Source organism: Etheostoma spectabile, chromosome 13, assembly GCF_008692095.1.
Source record: "Etheostoma spectabile isolate EspeVRDwgs_2016 chromosome 13, UIUC_Espe_1.0, whole genome shotgun sequence".
NCBI lineage: Eukaryota > Metazoa > Chordata > Actinopteri > Perciformes > Percidae > Etheostoma > Etheostoma spectabile.
The window spans coordinates 9,638,203-9,643,021 of record NC_045745.1 but is presented as its reverse complement, the minus strand read 5'-3'; the positions used below and the strand labels follow the sequence as shown (position 1 = coordinate 9,643,021).

General features: G+C 32.0%; 1 long non-coding RNA gene across 1 annotated transcript in view; it reads right to left on the bottom strand.

Annotated features, from left to right (window-relative positions):
* Positions 1-4,819, bottom strand: part of LOC116701147 (uncharacterized) — an 11,362-nt gene that overhangs the window by 4,115 nt on the left and 2,428 nt on the right. The window lies entirely within an intron of this gene.

The following is a 4,819-nucleotide window of genomic DNA, read 5'->3' as shown; positions in this document are numbered from 1 at the left end:
ATTTCTGTTAATTTACAATATAACAGAAAGTTTTTTTTTTTTATCATTGACACAGTTATTTAACTGAAAAATTCAGTTTTTAAATTATGGTAGAAAGTCCAGGTAATGAGCTGACAACGCTTTTTCTGTTATTTTATGGATTTATTTCTTAGAGTGTACGTACTTGGAGCTGCGCGGGACGAGAGAGTTGATTGTGATGATATGATCTCAACGCTAGATGGGAGACACTCCTACACATTGGACCTTTAAACTAGCCCCAGAGTTAAAGACTAAAGAAAACCTGACTTGATAATTGAAAGCACAACCAGGCAGGTCTCGTGTTTTGCTCTGGTGGAATTGTTGAACACACAAAAAAAGACTAACAGGCCGGACTCGTTTGGCCTCATAGCTTCTATTTTTAATAAATCTACCTGAATGAGTTGCCTCACAGTGCCTGATGTCCCTGATCAGCACTGTGATCTCTCTGGTTAATTCTTCATTTCCAATGCCCAGTTAGGGGAAATGCAAACATACAGATAGTAAATTCCATTTTAAGCCCCTGTCTCTAAGGGAGACCCAGCCCCCCCTCCTGAGGAACCCCATTTCGGCTACCCTGGATCTGGTTCATCAAAGTGCTTATTCATGCAACTCCAGCGTAACTTCAGGTGTTTATTAATCACCAAAGGAGCTTCTATCTGCCATAAAGGTTGTGATTGTCTTGAACCCTCGTGTTGTCTTCCCATCCAAATTAAAAATCAATATTTTTGTTGACGCTTTCTATGTTTTTGTCCCTTTTTTTTAACACTTGACGGTTTTTCTTTTTTAAATGTTTGTCATTTTTTTTGACATTTTCAACACTATGTAACACTAACTTTATTGACTTTAGTTTTACAGTTATTTTTGGAATTTATGGTCGATAAACCTCATTTACAGGAAATTACACCTAATGTTTGAGTTAGAAAAGCAGAAATTAGGAATTATTTAGACTAAAATTAAAGGAATGGATGTTGATGGATAATCACAGACTGGAATATGTCGACTTTTACTCAATACTATTTAAAAAACACTTCAATTTGTTTTTCAAATGCTATAAAATTGAATAAGACGCCCCAAAATTAATGAAAATAGAGATTTGTACTTGCCAAAGAGCGTTGTGTGGAATCAATCATGTTATTTTGGGGAATTAAAAAGAACATTGATAGAGGACAACATGAGGGTCATTGATATTGAACTGCTAACAACTGTGTTGGGGGCCTGTAAAGCAATACACAATCCCAATCTGGGATCTGTGTGTGCAAGTGCAAGTACAGCCACGAATGTTTTCGACATCTCACTCTGTACCCTAGCTTTAATACGTCGGTACCATCTGCAAAATATTCTTAAAAGTAGAATATGTGGTGGGTATCGGCTTGGTGGTCGAGCGAGCTAGACAGTGAGTGAAGAGAGGGAGTGCCGAATTGGATTTTATGGTTTCATCAGCGTCGGTACTAGAACAAGATTTATTACCAGGTAAGCAGCTCCTACCGGGAATCTGCCTTGGTTGATGGTGCATACGACAATATGACTTTTTAACGTCTTCTTCAACATGCTATACTATGACTTTTTTATTCACCATTTTCAACATACTATACATTGATTTTTTCCAAATGGCTGTACTGACTTTGTTAGACATTCCATATTTTGACCATACTGTGGTTTTTTAATGATTTTTTTCATCGTACTACACTGACTTTTTTCGACATGTTATACTATGACTCTTTCTACATACTGTGACATTTTAATACTTTATGACGTACTATAATATGACTTTAATGTCATTTTCGACATGCTATACTGTAACTTTTTTAACACTTTCGACAGTCTATAATATGACTTTTTAATGTATTTTTAGACATACTATACTATGACTTATATATATATAAGTGTATATATTATATATATATATATATATATATATATATGCACACACACACACTCAAGAACTGAGCATCATATGAGAGAAAAACAAAGAAAACAATAAACTACAAGTTCACAGCAAAAACGCTTTCTAAATCTTACTTTAGTTTATGACATGCTCTAATGAGACTTTTTATGATATGCTATTCTATGACGTTTTTTGACATGCTATACTATGACTTTTTTCGACATACTATACCATTTGTTTAAGACATACTATTTTAGAAATGCTATTTTATGACTTTTTTCGACATGCAATATTAGGACTTTTTTCTACTTGCTAAACTATGATTTTATATGATATCCTATCATTTCCAATGCATGACTTTTTACGACATGCTATACTATGACTTTTTTCGACATGCTATACTAGACTTTTTTATGACCTGCTATACTAGAATTTTATGACATGCTATACTATGACTTTTTTGACATGCTATACTATGACTTTTATGACAGCTATGCATGACTTAAGACATGCTATACTATGATTTTTTATAATGCTTACTATGACTTTTTCAACATGCTACTAGACTTTTTTTGACATGCTATACTATGACTTTTTTTTACATGCTATACTATGACTTTTTTACGACATGCTATACTATGACTTTTTTACGACATGCTATAATATGACTTTTTTCGACGTGTATACTATGATCTTTTTCGACATGCTATACTATGACTTTTTTCGAGATATACATAACTTTTTACGACATGCTACACTATGACTTTTTTTCAACTTAATACTATGACTTTTTTATGAGCTATACCATGACTTTTTTCGACATGCTATACTATGACTTTTTTACGACATGCATACTATGACTTTTTCGACAGCTATACTATGACTTTTTACGACATGCACACTATGATTTTTAACTTACTAACTATGACTTTTTTATGACATGCTATATATGACTTTTTTAGACATGCTATACTATGACTTTTTTCGACTGCTATACTAGACTTTTGACATGCTATACTAGACTTTTACTTATATTATGATTTTTTTATGACATGCCTATACTATGACTTTTTTCAACTTGCTAACTATGACTTTTTTAACTGCTATACTATGACTTTTTCGACACTTACTATGACTTATGACTTTTTTATGACATGCTATACCATGACTTTTTTCAACATGCAACTATAACTTTTTTATGACATGCTATGCTTCATGACTTTTAATGACATGCTATACTAGGACTTTTTTAGACATGCTAACTAGACTTTTTTACATGCTACACTATGACTTTTTTGACATGCTATACTATATTTTTTTCAACATGCTATACTATGACTTTTTTCAACATGCTACACTATGACTTTTTTTACATGCTATAGTATGACTTTTTTACGACAGCATACTATGACTTTTCGACGTGCTTATTATGACTTTTTCGAAATGCTATACTATGACTTTTTCGACATGCTATACTAGACTTTTTTTCGACATGCTATTACTATGACTTTTTTACGACATGCTATACTATGACTTTTTTGACCTGCTCTATCTGAATTTCGACATGCTATACTATGACTTTTTTACGACATGCTACACTATGACTTTTTCGACATGCTATACTATGACTTTTTCAACTACATACTATGACTTTATGACATGCTATACCATGACTTTTTTCGACATGCTTACTATGACTTTTTTCGACATGCCATACTATGACTTTTCGACCTGTATACTATGACTTTTTCCAACTTACTATACTATGGACTTTTTAATGACATGCATACCATGACTTTTTTCAACATGCTATACTATGACTTTTTTCGACATGCTATACTATGACTTTTTTCAACTTACTATACTATGACTTTTTAATGACATGCTATACTATGACTTTTTTACGACATGCTATACTATGACTTTTTTTGACATGCTATACTATGACTTTTTTACGACATGCTATAATATGACTTTTTTCAACATGCTATACTATGACTTTTTTACGACATGCTATACTATGACTTTTTTGACATGCTATACTATGACTTTTTTATTACATGCTATACTATGACTTTTTTCAACATGCTACACTGTGACTTTTTTTACATGCTATACTATGACTTTTTTACGACATGCTATACTATGACTTTTTCGACGTGCTATATTATGACTTTTTTCGACATGCTATACTATGACTTTTTTCGACATGCTATACTATGACTTTTTTACGACATGCTATACTATGACTTTTTTTGACATGCTATACTATGACTTTTTTACGACATGCTATACTATGACTTTTTTCGACATGCTATACTATGACTTTTTTACGACATGCTATAATATGACTTTTTTCAACATGCTATACTATGACTTTTTACGACATGCTATACTATGACTTTTTGACATGCTATACTATGACTTTTTTTACATGCTATACTATGACTTTTTTCAAAATGCTCATTGACTTTTTTACATGCATACTATGACTTTTTTGACATGCTATACTATGACTTTTTGACGTGCTATATATGACTTTTTTCACATGCTATACTATGACATTTTTTCGACATGCTATACTATGACTTTTTTACGACATGCTATATTATGACTTTTTCGACATGCATACTATGACTTTTTACGAAAGCTACACTATGATTTTTAGACAGCTATACTATGACTTTTTTGATGATACCATGACTTTTTTTTCGACCTGCTATACGATGCTTGTTGCAGACATGCGTATCTATGAATTTTTTCAACTTACTATACTATGACTTTTTTATGACATGCTATACTATGACTTTTTTCAACATGCTATACTATAACTTTTTTCGACATGCTATACTATGACTTTTTTACGACATGCTATACTATGACCTTTTTTGACATGCTATACTATGACTTTTTTAC